Source organism: Leptinotarsa decemlineata, unplaced genomic scaffold, assembly GCF_025532065.1.
Source record: "Leptinotarsa decemlineata unplaced genomic scaffold, Ldec_3_MD MMD2_tig00026282_RagTag_RagTag, whole genome shotgun sequence".
Lineage (NCBI taxonomy): Eukaryota > Metazoa > Arthropoda > Insecta > Coleoptera > Chrysomelidae > Leptinotarsa > Leptinotarsa decemlineata.
This window is the reverse complement of record NW_027412668.1, coordinates 12,765,288-12,787,919: the sequence shown is the minus strand read 5'-3', so window position 1 is coordinate 12,787,919 and position 22,632 is coordinate 12,765,288. Positions and strand designations below refer to the sequence as shown.

General features: G+C 33.2%; 1 protein-coding gene across 3 annotated transcripts in view; it reads right to left on the bottom strand.

Moving 5' to 3' along the window:
- Window positions 1-22,632, bottom strand: part of wge (BAH domain and coiled-coil containing protein winged eye) — a 277,971-nt gene that overhangs the window by 82,841 nt on the left and 172,498 nt on the right. The gene's annotated exons all lie outside the window — the stretch shown is intronic.

Sequence of the window (22,632 nt, the reverse complement as noted above, 5' to 3'; positions counted from 1 at the left end):
TTATATATATATATATATATATATATATATATATATATATATATATATATATATAAAAAATAAATATATATATATATATATATTTCTGTACCGGAAACGGTAAAGCGAATTGACTAGAAGAAGAAGAAGCCATCAAACGGCCTACAATACAAGATAGATAGTCTTTGTACAAACCAATTGAGAAATCGATGGGAAATTTCTTGGAAATGTTTTGTCCAAAAAAACTTCCAATCACTATCCAGTTCGTATTTCACACATCCACAGTATCCAATGAAACTATAAGACGGTCAGGTGTTGGTGTCCCTGCCTATCTCCATAACATTGGAATATAAGATAATAAATCTCACTCATATGATAACTAATCCATTGCCGACCTTAACCACATCTTCATTGTCAGTCAAAAATACAATGAACAGCGACAAAAACTATTGAATTTTCTTGTTCAAAATCATATTACTCTGCTACTAATGAGAAATGAAAAAATATTAACTACTAGTTAGTCTCGTTCCCTAAATTCATTGAACTTGACGTCCAAGCAATAATTTGTTATGAATTCTTTTACGAGAAGAAAAAAACATTTGTGGCAAACGGAGACGTCCAATGCCAACCCCCCTTCTCCTCTGCGCACCGTTGAATTTTTGATATTTGATAGTACGATCGATGCGAAAAAGATTGACCATCAAGCCATTCGTTTATTTCGTCAGCGACTGCGGAAAAAAAATATCATGCCAAAAACAGCAACAGCAAATTTGTCAGACACTGTCCTTGAGAGTATAAACACCATGAGTTTTCAATGTATTTGTCCATTTCTTGTGATGCACTGTTTGGAATCTTTGGTGTTGTAATGAATATTACCAAAGATGATTGCCTAAGTAAAAACGTCTTCAAGAAATGCGACAACATACTTACCCCTCAATTGAAACAGAACTTACAAGTTTCCAACCCAACGGTGTCAACACTTTATTGCCTTTCAAAAATCCACAAACCGGGAGAATCAATGCGCCCCATCGTGTCAGCCATTGGATTTCCTACCTACCAAATAGCAAAGTGGCTCGCTAGGAAATTTGAAAGCTTGCCTATTACGGAACCAGGTTTTAGTATCAAAAACTCCTTAGAGTTCATACAACATACAAAAATATCGTTCTACAAGAAGGTGAGATTTTGGTTTCCTTTGATGTTAGTTCTTTATTTCCTAGAGTCCCAATTCCCTAGATCTTAGGGTCTAATACCTAAGGGAAAATCATTTCAATAATAACGAAATTGATGAATTCACGTCCATTTTCTAAGAAATTTCTAATTTGCCCTTTTCGATCGGATTCTTTTGATTTTTGACAACTTCATGCAAAACAACTTTATCAGTTTGCAACACTGGTCGAATGTATTCTCGAGTGGTCCTCTTGCATCACAATAGATTCCAACTGAGCTGTCGAAATAATTTGCCATAGATTTCTCCATTTAAAATAAACCGTACTTACAGTTTTTGCGACAAAATCGTGCTTGATTTCAATTCAACTTCTCCGATGAAAATAACCGCAACTCGACCTTCTTGATCTGAAAGTTTCAGAAGAAGTGAACACTTGAAACTATTTTGTGAAGCCACGTTTGGACTTGACCGATAGGTTTTATTTGTACTTTTTATCATTCAGCAGTTAGAAGTGTTTTCATTAAATTGATATTTTTGAGTAAAGTTTATGATACATGACGTTTATTTGGTCTTAACGCCCTTTATAATTACACATTGCTGTTATTAATTTTAATTTACCACTTTCAAACCGTATTATTTACTGCAAATATAAAAAAACCTACCGATTTAAGTTTACATACGTTAAATACTTACTCCTAAGAAATAGTTTAACTTATGGAGTTACTTGATGACATTGCCTCACCCGCAAGAGGGATGAGGACGTAGTGAACAGAAATATGAATTAAAAATCGACATGTTTATAATTTTTTTCTCAACAAATGTATCTTGAAAATATTCGATTGTTTCATTTTCGGTGCCGCACACTGAATCAAAATGATTTTGATATTTCGAAATTGTGGGGTGAAAGATAAAGGACATGTACCTAGATTAAAACATTTTACAAACAGAAGGAGAAATTCCGGCAAGCACTTTGTTTAACTATGGAAAATACAAGCTTATTAAGGATAAGTGCATTCTTATTCATGCTGAGCTATTCTACAGTTTCGGCCAATTGAACTGTTTAATAGTAGTAAAGGTACGATTATTATCGTAAGTGTTTCAATTTACTTGTGAGTAGTGATTTTGAGTAATTGTCATTTTTCAATAGTTACAATTAAACAATGTCGAGTAAACAGTACACCAGTCACGCATGTAAATGCACTTTTTGAATGCTACTATTGAAATTTATTTTTCCCATTGATTTCAAGACATTGAAGAACCTTGTCCAATATCGATATGAAGTTTCAAAAAGGGAAATATCGCCAAGGTGGCGATGCAAAACCTGGGCTTTCAAAATGCTCTTGGTTGAATTTACGAAATAAAAAAATTATACTTTTTAATTAATATTGACAATAATATTTACAATGTACTGAAATTGACATTTTTTCTGGAATTTTTACCTATTTAACAAAGTTATTTATATACTAATTAAATATATCATCCAAAAATAAATACTTTTCGGTCGTTATCAGCCAGAGTTTTTTTACCTAAAAATATTATTACTGTTGGTTACTTTTGAAACAAGACGGTTGTCAATTATCAAGTGCGTTATGGATACGCCCCTAGTTAAATATTTTCGAATTGAAAACTGGAAATCATATACTGTGACCAGTACATTTTCCAATTAAATAATCTTGAAGTGATTGAAATAAATATTGAAGTTGGCCGCTTCAAGAGTAATAATGTAATTTATTATATCTTTAAAATTAACAGTTCAAAAATAACTTTTCAAAACGCTCAAAGGTACGAACTCGTTTCTCCCTTTTCATAAAGGAGGATGTATGCATCTCCACTCACAAGCGATTTTGGTGAAATTGATGACACGTGTGAATCACTGTATTCGTGCTACAGTCCAGTAGGTATAGGGATGTCTGAAGAATGCTGTATAATGTCCGCTGTAAGTAGACCCACTATGTTTCGAAAAGGCATATAGATTATAACGACAAGGAGTCACATTGTCTGCTGCATAATTCTTCATATCTAATTCTTCTAGAGGAAATTTGATGGCAACGTTTAACTTGCCTCTAAATGTTTCTGTTAGAGAGAATCTTTTAAAATGAATGACTAAAATACGGGAAAACTTATGGATTGATAGAGACTTTGTGCAATTTCTTCTTTCCTTGTAACTCGAACATGTCGGTTTTTCATATCCATCCAAAGTTTCCTCTCTTGTGAAGAAATCCAAGCATTGTGATAAACTCAATTGGCCAGTTCTGTGTGGTATGGAGAGTGACAAATCCCAGAAAGGATCGAAGGTTACAGATGAGTGACCACAGTATGTGCACTTAATCGTGGATTTTAATTGACCAACGAAATTATCTACAATTTTAGAGTTATATCTCAAACAAATCAGCCAAAACTCTTGTGATGTTGCGCTGTCGTTCAATTTTTCGTCAATCTCCTTTAAGATCGGTTTAGGTTTCTCATTAATTCTATTAATGTCATCATGTAAACCTTCTAAAAGATAACGAAGGTACTCCTAGGCGTCTTGATGCGCATGACCTATTAATCGAGGGGCAAAACTCTAAATCTGACTTTTTAAGGAGACCCTGTTCACTGCTCTATCAGATGAATCTTCTAACCACAATTCCTTGATAACTTCTGCGAAAGCTTTGATTAAAGCACTCTCCATACTAGGAATATTAAATAGTATTAATCTTTGATGTACTCATGCTTTTTCAAATATTTCAGTAACCATCTCTTATTTGATAAACATTGGATTACACTGTTCATGAAACAGGTTTTGCCAACATTTTTCAACCCATCAAGCACAAGGATTTTGTCTGAAGAATGTATCACTGACCTAATTGTGTTGTAGCTGTTGATGTTACGTTCGCCACTGCTGTTTTCTTTCGAGTAATCACGGATGCGATGATTCTCTTCATTCTTGGACCAACGGAATGAGGAATTTGAAGTTAAATTGCTTGAAACTGAATTAGATAGATTTACGGTAGTTTTGATTTTATTTGATTTGTGGATTCAGGAATATTTCATCTAATTTTTGAGTAGATGGAATAGTACCCAACATCGATGTGGCATTTACCCCCTTTGAATGGCGATACTGATTCTTCGAATAAGAAATGAATAGGCTGGGTTACTTTGAAGCTCTGATGAGTTGTCAGGGCAAATGAAAATCACAGACGACTTCTAGTATTGAAGACTTTCATGAACTGACGATACTTTACTTTGAGAAAAAAAAAACTTGTGTTCAATGGCCCATGATACTAGTAAACCAAACTTTAGCTGTAGACGACGATATTGTTAGCTTGCCGAGTTTTCAATTGGTTCAAGTTAGGTGTGTTGGGTATTTTATGTGTATTTTTATAGATGTTGAAAAGAACCATTGGTTTCATTACCTAAATGAGACAATTGATTATAGTCTTATCTGCTCAATGCCCAAAAGCACCTACTTTTTTTCAGAAAATATAAATGCTGTGAAAATTTTATGATTCTACTTATCAAGGTATGTAAAATATAACTCTCAAATTACAAAAACTAGTTAGTTCAGAACATTTTTCGTTTTTTTCATAAAACCATAGAAGTAACCGAAGTACCTTTCTTTAAACAATCACCCCGTCGAACATTTCGAATCCAAACTCGTCATCTGCCAATTGTCACTCTCACCACAACAAAATCATCGGTTAGTATTTTGACGTCACTAGTTTTCAAGAAAAAATGTTTTATATCTAGCCGGTTTTTCAATACTACCACGATAATGGAGATTTTAGAACCACCAAACCACATTTCTGGTTACTTTTGGAACACTTCTTAAATATAAATCGGTGGCTGATCTCAATCAGTTCTCGATATTTTCATTCTTCTGAAACACAAAATAACTGACGTTTACTGAAAATACGACAATGAATAATGTAGAAATTTAAAAAAAAACATATTTGGAAGATACGAAGAATTTTTGCACGAATCGACATTTCATTCAAATAATGAATTTGGCGCAAATAATTACCTAATTTATTCAAGATTTTTCGTTGGTTCGGCAGAAAGCAGATTTATTTTCCATGTATGAAACATGAATTTAGATTGAAGGTCATATAGTAATTTTAGCAAAATCTCACCAAATATTACGAATACGAATATTTCAAAATATCTGTGAGTAGTCAGACAACTGAGTCATATCGTTGACGTGATTAGAGATTCATAAATCGTGAAATGATTCAGATTCGTGCCGATTCGTGTACTTTTTAGTAACGCTACCTCATTCTTTTTGTAACCTTGAACATGGACGAAATACAATTTGATCATTCTGCAACTGTGATATAACTTGAGATGCACTGTTTGGAACCTTTAGTGTAGTAATGAATCTTACTGGAGTTTTTTCCCAACACCAAACCGTTATTTTAACACCTCGACACGTGTTTCGATCACCAAGTGATCATCTTCAAGAGGAAAATTTAATCTTACTCTTGATGTATCGACAATCGCATATATATCGTGACGTCACACTAGCTTTCGAGAAATGCTCCATTTTGAAGGCCCGTATTTTGATGATGGTAAATAATATAGATAAGAAATTTTTTACTATTGTATTCTGTCTGGATAATAAGCATTATCAAAAGTCAAAAAATGCACTAAAGTATATTTGACTGAACGACCCTAATATTGTATATATATCGGCATCTTGTATTGGTTATATGACTGTGTTCATTTTATATGAAAACTATATGCCTTAAAATGAGGAAGGTTGTGTTTGCATACCCTGGTACAAATGATAAATATAATATATGCTTTTATTGAAAGGTTTCTCAGTACAAGAGATACTAACCTAACCTAACAAACGGCGGAATTCAACATCTGCATGTGATGAATCAAGGCAGAAATTGCTCTTCCATCCAGCCAGAAAACTTTCCTGTCCAATTAGCTGGTGTTGAAAGACTAATACTTGATTCACCGTAAAAAATTATACTCCTTTTCGGAAAATTTAATAAACCCCATAGATCTTTGTCAAATATATTACTTTTCCTATATTTATCTATTTAATTAGTCTGAGAAAGTTTTAACCTGAATTTATTCGACACCCTTAATGGTAACAGTAGATACACCATGATATGCTGATAACAATAATTTAGTCAAACTTTATAATTCATTACAGTTACAATTAACAACATATTTGAAATAGAATAATCATGAGCACTTACATATTATCTCAAAACCTACTTTTGAAATAGGTTTTACATTTGGGTGAATAACAAATTTATATGTGGTGAAATTGCATATCTGTGCACATTCAAAATAATGATCGTCTGTCAAAACAGCTTTAACGCTAAAATTGAATCAAATAATTTCAACACTACCACTACGTTCAATGGGAAATGTTCCTCAATTTGGGTTATTACAGCAAATGCAAGTTTGAACAAAACAACGTTGAGTTTAATTCATGAGTTTTTCAAATTCACTTCGAAAAGTATTCAAATTGATGTTTCAAATGTTGGGTTTTAATTTTTAAAGCGATTTGTTTCTAATTCACACGCATATTGGCAACAGCGCCTATATCAAGTTGAAATAATGTATACGTACCATATAAACAACAGTTGTTTTGTTATTTATTTATATAGAGGAAGATAGGTTAGGTGCACAAAATGTCATATGTCACAAAATGTCTCGGAACATAAATAAACAAAATAGCACCCCTCTGAAATATGTCATCTTTATTTGTCTCATTCAAGTAACAGATTCATTGATTGTCCTTTATTAACTATAACCAATGTTGCCAAATGGTGCAATAGAAACGAATCCCTTTAAATGTTGAATGCATTATTTCATTCCTCTTTTTTAAGTATTTAAATAATTTTTTAAAGAAAAAGGTTGAAATGATAAGTTTAAAATGCGTTGTTTTAGAGCTCTTTTATGAAAACTACTTGATTTTCGTCAGGAGGAACATTCCCCATAACGCAAAGTAAAAGGAAAATAATGAATGAGCAAATTTTCAACCTTATATGGAGTTATTTTTTATTTCTTCCTGAAAATTTCAAGTTGAATGTTTATATTTTTTTGCAAACATTTTTGTGATTCTATTCATGAACTTCAATGTACAGATATCACCTTAATATTCAAATTTGCACCAATTTGCATAAAAGGGTCTACTAGGAGTCATCTTTTTCAATTTCCCTTGACCTAAAGAAAAATGTATGCTTCAACACTGACACAATCTTTTTTTCGATATAACAGAAACCAAAAAATTGTATTTATTTCAAAAATATATATAACTGAGAAACAAAAAAAATCGGATTTAAATGTATCCCAAATGTTGTAGAAACCAAACACGTAGACGTGTTTTGAAAATATCATATACGTTTTAAAAATACCACTCTTCTTCAATAAAATGAGAAACACAAACTGAAAATAATGTGTCCTTGAAAGGTAACTAGATTTATAATTTATAAAAGTTTCTCGTAGATATATCTATAAAAGTTGGATAAAGAGTTTGTTCGGTTGAATTTATGATGAAATTTGAGTCACCAATTACATGTACATATTGTGAATCTTTGACAGTCTGAAAAGAATATCTCTTGTTTATGGCAACTGTCAAAGAAATTCGAAAATATGATGAGTTTGAGACATAAAACTGCAAGATATGGTTGATTTTCTAATAAAAAATGTCTAGATAAGACGATTGCGGATACTAACAATCAAAACGTCGTGAAGTAACTTGGCTTGAAAACTTTTTAATTTATTTTATAATTTTTTGCTTATTTTTATTCTTTTCTTATTTATTTTTACTGTGCGGTCATTTTAATTTTTACCTTGATCATTTTATTTGTTTAACTTTAAGGTGTGTCCTGTACACAAATCAGATGCCAAAAATCTGATTGATAATTATAGGCCAATATCTCTCTTGAATATTGGAGCCAAATTATTCGAGATAATTTTGTACAACCGCATCTACTTGTCAAAGAGACATATAATTTCTGTTTATCAACATGGATTCATGAATTCTCGTTCGACAATTAGTAATCTATCGATATTCAGTCAATTTCTGTGCGAAACACAGATAATAGGGGTCAGGTGGAGTGGTGTATACAGATTTCTCGAAAGCTTTCGACAGAATAAATCACACACTTCTGCTACACAAGCTCTCGAACGTAGGTTTTCCCAAAATGTAATAAGCCATTTTGGAATCATATTTAGTCAAACGTAAACAGTTTGTTCAATACAATGGTTACAAATCGGAAGTGTATACGGCAACCAGCGGTGTACCACAGGGATCTAATTTAGGCCCACTGTTGTTCTTGTTGTACATAAATGACCTGTGTACATCTCTCGAATGCAAGAGGCTTATGTTCGCCGATGATTGAAAATTATATACGTCCGTCACTTCTTTAAATGATTGCAGTTATTTGCAGATCCAGTTGAATATTTTTCATAGGTGGTGTATCAAAAATAAACTCCCAGTGAATATATCCAAATGTAAAGCAATGACATTTACTAGGAAAAGTAATAGTTTTCACTATGCATACCCAATAGATAATGTAGAACTGCAGCGTACTGACGAAATAAAAGATCTGGGAATTTATTTTGATGTGCAGCTCACCTTTAACATACACGTTAGTCGTACAGTAAATGCAGCATATCGTGCATATGGCTTTATTGTAAGAAATTGTAGAAATTTCACAAATTTGTCTGATCTAACAAAAATGTATTTCTGTTTTGTCCGATCAAAACTAGAATATGGATCTCTAATATGGAACCCCATATATGGACAATATATTTCTATCGTGGAGAAGGCACAAAAAAAATTTCTGAAATGTTTGAGCTTTAAAATTGATGGAGTATACCCACCTAGAGGCCAAATCTATGTTTCTTTATTACAAAGATTTGACTTTATATCCTTAGAAAAACGCAGGGCGCAGACTTCCTTAATATTTCTGTACAATCTTTTGAACAATAAAATTGATTCCTGTGAATTATTATCTTACATCAACATATTTGTACCCCGGCAAACATCTTGAAAAAGCTGCACTTTTATGTGTAAACGGGCGCAAACTAACCTTATGCTTGAGGCACCAATCTATGTAATGTGCACGAACTATAAAAAAACTTGTGAATATTGTGATATATTTTCCTGTTCTTTAATCGAATTTAAAAATAAGTCTAGAGCGTATAGCGTATGATAACGCTGATATCTCTGTGTATTAGTGCTAGGAGTATACTTAGTATATATGGTCATCTTAAATTGCTCTGTAAATGGTTTTTACTGTTGGGCAATAAATGCTTTTTTTTTTCACCGTAGTGTGCGCTGGTCAGGCCCTATCCCCCGATACATTCGGGAGGGCGCGCCAGCATAATCAACCAATGACCAATCCCCACACCGTGGGTAAGTGATCATTGGGTCCGAGAATCATGTGCCCTGAGCAAACGCAGTGAGCCAAGAATGACAGCCTTCTGCATCTGTGCGGCTAAGATTTCTGCCTTAGTGCGGCAAGTCGGTATGATTTTGAGATTCGAGAGTAGAGAAGACATCATTCCACCAAGGACTCCAACAATCAGAACGACCATCTTGACAGAGTGATCTGGATAGAGTCTGCGGAGTTCGAAGAGAAAATCTCGATATTTTATCCGTTTTTCCTCCTCTTTTCTGACGATATTCGTCTCACCAGGAGCTGAAAACTCCACGACAAATATCGTTTTGATCTGGTGGTCGAGAAGGACTACATCAGGCTTATTAGCTTGTATGAGCCTGAGGGTGGGGAACGAATAGTTCCAATAAATTCGGCACTTCTCGTTCCCCACAACGGATTCAATATCCCCCGGAGCGTAGGGCAACACCGGTGTCTCGTCAATACCGTAAGAGTGCCGTAGATGGTAATATAGCACTCTTAGGGCCGCGTTATGTCGATGGATATAGGCCGAGACCGCATATGCTGGACATGCTGATAGCAAGTGCATTAGGGTCTCGGGCGCCTCGCGGCAGGCCCTGCACCTTGTGTCAGGAACCTCTATACCCATCACGCGACTGCGGTAGACTAAGGTATTGAAGACACCATCCTGGCAAGCCCATGATGAACCCCTCAGTTTCCGACTTCAGCCCACTCGACCTGAGAAAAGCGAACGTCAGGCGCTTTGATAAGCCAAGGTCTTCAATATTATTATTATTATTAAGAATAATAATAATAATTATTATTATTATTGACTTTATTTTGATTTCACGCTTTATCGCTTATTATAATTGATATTTTAGCTATTCAGTATAATTTTATTTGTTTCTTTCGTAGATTTCAAATCATATTAGACAATGGAAGTCCGGACTAGTTAAAATTCAAGTAACAATATTCAAGTAACAAATCTTCTTTTAATAGGGAAAATTATCAAATACTACTGATGAACAGCACATTTTTCTTCGTGAAAATCATATAGAAGTTGTTCCTACTAGAAAATTTGCCTTTTCGATAAGTCTTCATTATAACTTTTTTCAGACTGTGGTCCCATATAAAGTCCCAAAAAAATCAATAGGAAAAACTCTCATTTCCTCCACAAAAAAAACTTTTATTCAATAAATTTGATAATCCAGCAGCAGAGAAATATCTAGTTCGTTACCTCCGAATGCAACCTGTCTGCGACGATGGACAGAGACTGATGAACGAAAATACCACATTTAAAATTCAGGGGAGTTGTGTCATTAGTACTAATAACTCTAAACGTTGGATATTAACTCGGCGTTTGGGTCATCGATCCGGGTGTAATTCGTTTATAATTTTCCCGAGTATAACCAACCATACAGAAGCAAACATCTTGATAATGGAGCTGTTAGATGAGGTGTCGCCCAAACGTGGCGCCCACACTCTCATTAAAGTCGATATTGGATCGTTTCGAAATAAAGACGGATCAATTTTGAATGAAACGTCGATATCAAAGAAGTAACGGCGCATTGAAAATCGCTTCTATTCATCCCACCCATAATGAAATTCACACGCCTCATGAGTTAATTATGCGGAAGGATGGAAAATAACATATAACAGTATACAAATTGGGGATATCGAACAATGACCAGGGATCAGAAAATGTAAATTTTCACGGCCAAAGATAACTATGTGAAAGCCATTCCCAGTTTTTTCGGCCGTGGTCAGTAGGTTGTTATGCCTGACGTTTCGTCTACTACTGCGGTAGACATGATCAAAGGTCACAGTGCCAAAGTTAGTGCTAGAGTTTTTGTTCCCGTTGTCTCCAACGCAGAAACTATGATACTGGTATTCAACCCAAATGGTCTTTTCCATCCTGCCAGTCATAAATTAGCAGCCTACAATTGAATGTTACACAGAGCATTCTCGTTACCTTTGTCTGCTAACAATCTAAATAGGAAATATACAGATACAACATAATAATGGTTTCAACGCGGACACAATCCAGAAGTTAGTCAGAAAGCAAAGCATCAAATTTACGAACAGATTAATATAACCCCAGATCAAATGATAAGAAATAAAGAAATTTGTAACTTCAAAATATTTTGGTAAGAGAGCGATAGTTGCGGAATTTTTCAGAAAAAAAATGTGGAAGTGGCATTCAAGCCACATGCCAGGTTATCTAATTTTCTTTTTAACGCCAAAGATAAAGTGGACAAGATTGAGAAATCTGGAGTTTATATGCTCAAGTGTTCGGAGTGTAATAGTGTTTATGTGGGCCAGTTACAAAAATTATGCTAATCAAGATTGTTCTTTACGAAAAATTGTTCACGAAATGGGGATTTCTGTAAAATCCACCAGCACTATTTTGAAAAAGAACAAATATAAATGCTACAGGATACGCAAAGTTCATCACCTCATTGAAACAGATTACGGAGGAAGAGTACGATTTGCGAAGTGGTTAAGACGTATAAATAGGAAAGTTAGAAATAGTTGTAAAAATATAATTTGGATGGACGAATCGAAATTTACCAACAATAGTTGGTTTAATAGAAATATCCATTACAGGTGAAATCATACAAATGAACATTTACATAGGGAAACCTATTTATACATGTTTAGTAGGGAATGGGAAATGTTCCTCCTGATGAAAATCAAGTAGTTTTCATAAAAGAGCTCTAAAACAACGCATTTTGAACTCATCATTTCAACCTTTTCCTTTAAAAAGTTATTTAAATACTTAACCTATCTTCCTCTATATAGATAAATAACAAAACAACTGTTGTTTATGTGGCCTGTGGAGGTGGTATTGAACTATAATTTAAATTTTGCCTTAATTGTTGATTTATAAAGATAATTTTCCTTTTTTAAAGTAGAATATCTAGGTACGTATAAATCATTTCAACTTGATATTGGCGGTGTTGCCAATATGTGAATTAGAAACAAATCCTTTTAAAAATTAAAACCTAACATTTGAAACATGAATTTGAATACTTTTCGAAGTGAATTTGAAAAACTCAAGAATTAAACTCAACTTTATTTTGTTCACACTTACATTTGCTGTAATAACCCAAATTGAGGAACATTCCTTATTGTGAGAACAAACATCCTTGGCTCTTTCTTTCGTGAAGATCATTTGAATAGTGAAATGTATCTTCATTTCCTATTCAATGAATTCGATGGCTACTTAGATGAATGGGGAATGTTCCTCAATTTGGGTTATTACAGCAAATGCAAGTTTGAATAAAATGAAGTTGAGTTTAATTCATGAGTTTTTCAAATTCACTTCAAAAGTATTCAAATTTATGTTTCAAATGTTGGGTTTTAATTTTTGAAGGGATTTGTTTCTGATTCACATATTGGCAACAGCGCTTATATCAAGTTGAAATAATTTATACGTACCTAGATATTCTACTTTAAAAAAGGAAAATTATCTTTATAAATCAACAATTAAGGCAAAATATAAATTATAGTTCAATACCACCTCCACAAGCCACATAAACAACAGTTGTTTTGTTCTTTATTTATCTAGAGGAAGATAGGTTAGGTGCACAAAATGTCATATGTCACAGAATGTCTCGGAACTTGGAACATAAGTAAACAAAACAGCACGCCTCTGAAATATGTGATCTTTGTTTGTCTCATGCAGGTAACAGATTCATTGTCCTTTATTAGCTATAACCGATGTTGCCAAATGGTAAAATAGAAACGAATCCCTTCAAATGTTGAATGCATTATTTCATTCCTCTTTGAGTGTTTAAATAATTTTTTAAAGAAAAAGGTTGAAATGATAAGTATAAAATGCGTTGTTTTAGAGCTCTTTTATGAAAACTACTTGATTTTCGTCAGGAGGAACATTCCCCGTTGCCACTGAATATCCTTCATGGAATACAATATTTTCAACACGACGACGCTCCTCCCCATAATGCAGCAATAGTAAGGGGACATTCAGATGCACTATTCACAAGAAAATGAATTGGAAACAATGAAGCAATCAACTGGCCAACTCGATCCCCAGATCTTACTCCTTTTTGTGTGGGAATACATAAAGTATAAAGTTTTTTTATCACCAACTACAGATATCGACCATCTCAAAAAAAAATAAGAGATGCATGTAACTAGTATTTCATGCTAGAAAATTGCCACAGAAATTGTTTGGACCGACAACTTATGTGCATTCAACAAAAAGGTACTCAATTCGAGCATTTAATGTCGATTGCCATGCAGCTTTGATTTTCCGTATTCGATTTTTCCCAAAAGTTCATGATAAAATAAATTGTTTTTCTGTTTGATTGTTGTCACTGATGATGGTGGTTATTTCGAATGATACGCTGCAAAAATATTAAATGTGATATACCTTGGATTGTGACTTTATTGCTTTATCAATATCTGTAATAAAAAAGGACAGGTTCGTATTTAAAAAAAGCCAGTTGATGGTGCCATATTTTTTGTATATCAAGCGCCCGTCGCTTTTTTCACAATAATACTAGTATTGTTCGTTCTTTATTGTTTTATATTTTTCAAAAAATATTTTCAACTTTTTGGCTCGATGTCCTTTAAAAGCGTGTTCTTTAGTTTTTCAAACTATATTTATTCTCATTTAATCGTCTTCGTATCTGTTACGGTTTAGGTTTAGAATATAGCAATTTTACCACATGATGAAAGAAACGGCTGTATATAAACGAACAATTTTGAAATTAGATTATATAAAACATATAAAAAATGAAAATATAAAAAAAATCGTTTGGTTGGGTTAAATTTGATCTTGTCGACGTTGTTAAGTGAAGGAGAATTCATCTATCTGCTTCACAAATAGACTCAATTCTTGGTTCTATTCGACAGAGATCCAAAGTATGTATCCGTTGTTATATGAAGTCAATCTCTAAGATTTTTCCATTTCTCTGTATTTTCTTGGTTCATCTTTGGATACGCCATGACCACAAGCGAGAATAGTATTTGCAGAAAACGTCGTCAATAAACAGAAAAGAAGGAAATATTATTTTGAAAGGACTGGGTTTCACCCAGTGACAAGTCTATGTGTGTCATATGTGAATATTTGATATAAATAACTCCATTAATGCAGAAAGTGGTCGTTCCCCCTTCGACGGACTCTAATTTCGGAGAGGTGAATCCCGCCTCCGGGTAATTATAGCCCTTCACCTGGTGCTGCTATTTAGTTGTCGGAAAAGCTGGAGCTCGCTCGAAAACATCCAGATGGTTCCGTCATTCATTTTCGATCTGGCAATCAAGTTTAATCTTTTAGTACGTTTTAGAACGCCCGCGACGCGAAATTATATATTGGGGTTCTGAAAAGGAAAACGCTGACGGATACAAAGACGTTTATAGATGCAATCTGATTTGTATCGGTGAGAATATTTAATAATGAACAGTGGAGTGGTGAGGTTGACAGTAAATTGTGACACAATTTCCCTGTGCAAAGATTTTCGTGCCGGAGTTAAGTAGATAGTTATTGTGAAACGTCGGTTCCGGAAGGGAAAATCGTCCTATTATCATGGGGATTGCTCAGAATGTAAGGGGTTTATACCAATAACAACGCACAGTAGACGGAGTTTTTTAAATTCTGAGCACGTAGAACAACAACTAATTTGTATAATAAGAGTTGTACAATTCCCACATCCGAAGAAAAGAAATCACAAGGAGAAATGAAATCAGAGTCAGTCATATAAGAGAATATCCAGTTGAAAAACTGAATCTATAAATTAAACGGATTTTTCCTTCCAGACTACTGTAACTGGTAAAAAATACAACAAGACAACAACAATAAGACTTCAATGGCAAATAATGTAGCGAAATTTTTGGAAAAAAGAATCATTTATGAATCCATTTCGAACTCATTTCATTTATGGACGATGGAATTCCAGATATAAATCATATACCTCAGGCAATAATGAAATTGCTACTTGAGTGGAAGTATTAAAACGTAAATGAATGTAGCTAGCTCAAACACAAATATTAAGATGAGTAAAAAAAGTTTGCCTTCAGTTTGTTTCAGAGATATTAACGTTTTGTAATATAAAGGCGCTCTAATATTATGCACTATACACATTATATTAGATATTTCATTATTATACAGTCTTCTTGTCCTAATTTCCTAAACCTAAATCAAAAATCTTAATGCCATATTGGACGACGTGAAAAAATAACCGAAGCTGTCGATGTGAACGTCAATAATGTTTCCAGTTCTAAAATGACATCAATTTGAATAAATTGATGGATGTTGCCGTTACTAAGCACTGTTAAAAAATTGTGTAAATTCACACAACATTACGTTGGCCACAAATAACCAACGTAATGTCATGTGAAAATACAACAGTGGTTGTAACGAAGATAATCCATTATAAATTATGTAGAACAAAAACCGTTGATATAATGGAGAATAACACGAGAACTTATGTGTTTTCCCACAAATACTAATGGAACAGTAAAATATGAATTGGAATAATTCTGCATAAGTAGTGTAATTTTAAATAATATTTTAAGTAAATTTCCTTAAAAGTAACTCAAAATTCTGTGAAAGGTAACGCAATTTTGCAGAAGAACTTATGTAATATTTACCTTATTAATAATGTGTTTTCACATTGTATATTTCCATTTTCACTGTATTTTTACAATGTATTTTCACATATTTCTTTGTTTGTCATTTCACAATGGACATGTTTCACTTTTCCTTCATGTTAATTTGTTTGAAAGTTGAGTGTTATATATCAAAGGGAAAGTTTTATCAAGCATAGCACTGAAATAAAAGTAAAGTATGGCCGATAAATCTTTCTCTTGGATTTATATATCAGAGCATTCCTATTGTTACCATTTCCGGATTGAAAATTCCAGGTAGGTAGCTGTAGCTGCCTTTTGTGAATACTAGATCTTCTTACGAAAACCACAGATGTTCGACTGACTTCTGTTGATGACTGCATATAGTTGCGCTTTTATTTGTAACCATGTAAGTAACTGACCAATCTATGCCATTTCACTACACGATATTGATAAGGGCCAACTACCCAAAAACACGTGTCTTTTCGAATCCAATTATGTTATTATGTGAAGGTCGAATCCAAATAAATATTTTAATGTATAACAGAATTATCATATCTCAATGAGGAATGTGTACATGGACCTGAATCATTTTTTCAAGGAGTTGAATCATATCAGAATACTATAAGTCAAGAATGTGTACCAAATTTAATAGAATTCAATAAATTAAAGTTCAATTAATCTTAGGAACATGAATTTTAATACATACTGAGAAATGAAACATATGGCATCTAACAATAATATCCAACTAGAAAATTGAATTTAAAAAATGTTGTTGAAACTTAACTAGAATTCAATTCAACATCATCGGTGCAGCATATATTGCATGAACATTAGAAAAAAAAACATTTCAAACATAAAAACACATTAAATTATAGGTTTCTGTTACAATTAAACTCAAAGAGTATTATAAACTGTAAGTTATAAGTTAATAAATATTACTGGATCTTTTTCCCAACACCATATCTTCAAGTTTTGATCTTCCTCTTGAAGATGATCACACGTGTGAAGATGTTGAAATAACGGTTTGGTGTTGAGAGAGAAAAAACTACAGTAATATTTATTACAACACACCAAAGGTTCCAAACAGTGAATCACAAATAAGTACATAAGTTAATTTCAAGCACATTAATTTATAAAATCTTCACTTTTGAAGTTTGACAAATTTGTTTATGAAATTGAAAACTACTTTCTTCACCGGATTCAGCCTTTTATATTTGGAACCCGAATCTGCTGAATTTTCAAAATTAGACGCTTTAACAACTCTAATATTATTGAAAAACCTTTTGGATATTGAATATTGAGGAAGAAGTATAAAGCAAAAGCCACCATCAATGCTTCTAGTTCGACGTATACATATTAAACAGAATTCGTGGTTGCTGCAAAAAAAGTGAATAGGGAAATTAGATAAACTGGCATGTGGCTTGAACGCTACTCCCACATTGTTTTTGTCAGCACTGCATTCGTGGTTTAGCCTAGCACCAATGATAAGTCTAGTGGTGTTAGATCACGAATGTTTTCTTTTTGGACTTTGTCTAATCTAAGTAATTGAGATTTTATTAGATTATTTTTTTGTTCGATCATGTTCGATTTTGCTCGAGATTATTTTTCTATTGATAAACTGTAATCCGAATTTCAATTATAATATAACTAGGTCTTCACAAATTTTAAATAGCTAAGAAATGGTTTTGTTAGAAGCTTATATCTTTCAATTATACTACACAAACACATCTACTCTTATTAGTTATTCGCTATTAATCTTTTCTCTGTTTTCACAAGGAGGGCAATTTGCATTAATTTTTTACATAACGATAATCGTTTTTTAATAATACAGCTCCTCCACGTGTAATGAGATATCGGGGCGTACTGCGTTCGAAAGAGGAAAAACACAAGCCGTAATTTTCTGACATTATGCATTACCATGAATTAATTTATGCGGCAAAATATGCGCCGTACGAAATTGACTTAGATAATGATCCGAGTGTTCTTTGTGTTCATACAAATCACCAGAACGATTAAATTGTACATTGTTTTAATCAATTTGTAAGTCGCGGCAGAATCGCAGTAGAAGGATTTTTGCAATTCGGCATTACTTATTGAGCATGGAACTGAAAACTGATATAACTGAAATTGAAATAATTTGATGAAATGAGATTACCTCATTCACAACAAATATAAATAAATGTATATATACAAAGGATCAGAATAAATCAGATGAGAAAAAGTAGATGAATAAATGTATATATACAAAGGATCAGAATAAATCAGATGAGAAAAAATAGATGAATAAATAAATTATCTACGAGTTAAATTAAATTGAAACCTCTGGCGTAAAATAAATCGCAAAGAAGCATTTTTCCAAATCACCAGAACTTCAGTATTCTTGGGAAAAAAAGTTTTTGGCTTTCTACTACTCCATCTTGATACAAAAAAAAGAAGGATGAGGGAATCTTCCAAAGAAAGGAAGGAAGTAACTCTATACATGGATGTGTAGATCATGCAAAGAAGTAACTTTCAGACACAAACTGAAAGAAAGTCCTCCTGAAACAGCTACTTTCATATAAACATTGAATTATACGAAAGAAAAAAATTCTTTCGAAACAAATACTTCTATATGAACACTGAATTATACAGAAGATAATTTTCTCTACTCAGTTTGTATTTCAAACATTCGTTGTGAAATAAAAATCAGATATCATTCACATGAGTTCTACTTTAAATGAATAGTAAGAAATTGCACTTACATAGAACACTGTCATCCTGACTGGTATACACCGATGTTTCGCCTTAAGACACTTGCCCTAAGGCTCTTCAGTACCAAATTGGATAGCATTATACAAAATACACACACTTCATTCATGAATTACGATTTTTTAATGTCACGGAATAAGCTTGATCTGCTTTTGTCATCGATGATATCGTAATGACATTCATTCACCTATTTGATTTAATCCCAGCCAAGAGGAATCTTATTTGAATTGAAGAGGTTATATTTTTCAGGAGTGATTAATTTTTGGGAAAGAAAGTTTTTGGCTTTCTACTACTCCATCTTGATACAAAAGAAAGAAGGATGAGGGAATCTTCCAAAGAAAGGAAGGAAGTAACTCTATACATGGATGTGTAGATCATGCAAAGAAGTAACTTTCAGACACAAACTGAAAGAAAGTCCTCCTGAAACAGCTACTTTCATATAAACATTGAATTATACGAAAGAAAAAAAATTATTTCGAAACAAATACTTCTATATGAACACTGAATTATACAGAAGATACTTTTCTTTCCCAAAAATTATTCACTCCTGAAAAATATAACCCCTTCAATTCAAATTCAGTATTCTTCTATTCTTCATCACCTGACGACGCCAACTTGGTTAGTGAAACGCGCGTTGAGAAGAGTACTGAAGTTCTGGTGATTGGGGAAGTCCTTTTTTAAAAGCATTGTGTTGTTGAGGTTGAAAACATATTCCACATCTACAGGTAAAATCGGAACAAATTTCTATCATTGAAGGCGCTAATCGAACGATAAGATGATCGGAGCAACTGACTGAAATAAAATTATGTTTATTATTTTTGGATTTGCTGCATTTCAATTTGTTAATGTGTGAAGTGATGCTTTTTGGTATGATTACAATATAAATGAGAAACTGATAAATATTGTTACGGTTCAACTTTTTCAATCGTTTAAAATTTTGTTTTTATATTTTTGATATACAATAAGATCAATCAATACATTTTTTCAACTTTGTGACCGTTTTCTGCAAGTTGGTGATCTTTTATTCACTTTTAACCCGCCAATGATTATTCCGATATAAAAACAATGAAGAAATTTTGTATTGTTTTCTTCAAAAACGAAAGCTTTGACGGAAACAAATTCAGTAGAAGTTGATTCCTAACTGAAGTTTTGCCTAGTCGAATTATTTCGTTGGTTAATTACCTAAAAGAGATTTTAAAATTTTCGGCTGAGTGTGGTTTTTGATATTGTGTGCTTTAGAGCATCTTGTAGTAGTATTGAAAACCATAGCTGCAACCGCAGGATTTTTATCAGGCAAATAATCAGTAACTACATCTCCTATCAACTTTCCAAATCACCATGAAAACACCCTCCATTGTCAAGAGGTTAGTAGAAAATTTTCGTGTAACTCAACTCGTGATAAATCTTAACTTCTGATTTTTCTTTTCACACTATTCATGTAACTATTGTCGTGACGAAGAATATTTTCTTCAAGGTGTTAAGCAGAATATTGTTAAGGCAGTCTAAACCCCCTTGCAACGTTATAAGGATCACCGGAAAAGTAGCTTAGTTTAGGCCAAGTTCATTGGAAAATAAATAAATAAACTTGCTTGTGTTTATATTTTTCCTATACCGCAATTACCTAATTGCGATAAACGGTGTAAGCTTACATGACGTCACATATTAGCGTTCATTATTTCTTTTGCTGTCTTTCTCTAAGGTGAATTCATTGCTTAACTCTGAATATCAGATAGTTCAATGCAATTTGCTTGAAATCCGAATAAATTGTCTTTATTAGTAATATACTTGAATTTCAGAGATTTATTTTTTTAGACGATAGTGGATTTCCGCACCAACAGGGCAGTTTTCTGGTTTTTATCTGGCCAAGAAAAATTGGTGGCGCTTCACTTTTTTTTCAATTATTGCAACCACGATTTAGTGCACACCGCTGACCTAGTCGGGTTTGTTAGTGGTGTTTTTATTTGCCAACCCTATTGTAATCGAGCTCACCATCGACCAAAAACAACGTCGAATTGATGATTCTGAACAGTGTTTGAAGCTGTTCCGTCATGAAAAACCCGAATTTATGCTTTGATATATGACAATGGATGAAACATGATGGCGCCGTCATTTCACACCAGAATCAAAACGATCGTCATCTGAGTGGTCTGCACGTGGTGAACTGACTTCAAAGCCTTCAAAGACGCAACAGACAGACGGCTGGCAAGGTTATGATATCAGTATTTTGGGATGCGCATGGTATATATACTATTCAGCGACTATCTTGAAAAGGATAAAACCATCAACAGCAACTATTACATATCGTTATTGGAGCGTTTGAAGAACGACTTCGCGGAAAAACGATCCCATTAAAAAAAAAGTAATCAAAAGTACATTTTTTCAAATGAAACACCCTGTATATTACTCGGTAAATTAAAAGGTGGTGAAAAATGCTTCAAGGTGATATATCATGTCCCTATACCTAAATCGTCAAGTTTTCTCAATAAAGTCGCTTCTTCTAGAAACATTATTTTTTTTAGAATTTGGATTTAGGAAGCGGTGGAATTATCAAGCTTATAGCAGTTCAGTTACTTTTATAAGTAATTTACAAAGAGTTATCGACGGTGTTTCGAATGATCTTCCAAAATGAATGCAAATATCGATTATTCAAACGAAGTTCTTATGAAATTATTTATTATACACATGAACAAAGTGATCAAATCATTGTCAGAACGTGTAAAAAATTCAAACAAATGTATCCTGAATTAACACCAATGAACCATCGCTGTACAATGCTTGCACTTTATGTCGGAAGCGGCGTTAGAAGATATTTTACGCGATAGGCATTTAGTGTTGTTCTGGATATTGATGTGAGAGGATATACTCTTAATATAATGTGGTGGTGTTATTTCTGTACTGAAAAGTTGAAATATATTTGTGGACATCCATTCGTTTTCCTCGATTCATTTTGCAGTCAATGCGAATGTTACCAAAAGTAAGAATGAGCCCAGAAACCGACATAGCAAATATGTTGAAGAAATAAGGTTTTCAAAACCTTCCCGAAGTTTTCGTGGGTGGGTACCGAAGTAGTGGTGGATCTTTTATATTTTGGATCTTTTATATTTTTATATTTTGTATGAGAACTAGTGCTATTATATCCCATTCGTATCGAAAGTTTTCAGTTGTTCTAATTAGATATTTCTTTTGTTTGTGAGAATGATTACGTATAGAGATATTGAAGAAACCAAATTAAAAAAAGAAAATGTTGATTTTGATCATGAGGCTCTTTTCTTGGACCACGAACTAAATTGTGGCAAAAACTTAAAACGCATCAGGCTCTACATAGAATGCCTGTGATTATTGAAAAACGAGTCGAAGGTCAACCTTCATGAAGTAACATCGGAAGTAATGTAAGTAAGTTTTGTTTTCACATTGATGCCTTGTATTTGAACATAGATACCCATTCATTTGCACCCTCAATGTATTGTTAAATTCAGTTAAGAATATGAAGGAATTACTACTAAATAAATATAACTATATCTCGAAAAATGTTTTTTTATAAGTTTAATACATTTTTTTTGTTTTTCCAAATCGTCGTGGGTTGATGCAATTTATCTGAGTTTTGAGGACCCTATTTAATCATTATTGGCATGAATATTCAAATAGTAGTAGAAGGATTTTAGTGACAGAAAATCATAGGCAGATTGGAACTCTAGGGAAATTCTCATAAATAACTGAAGTATTAATCTTTCAGGAAAGTGACGCTACTACTATAACTTTGGAAGAATACAATCCTGAGGATATTAAAGAACCTCT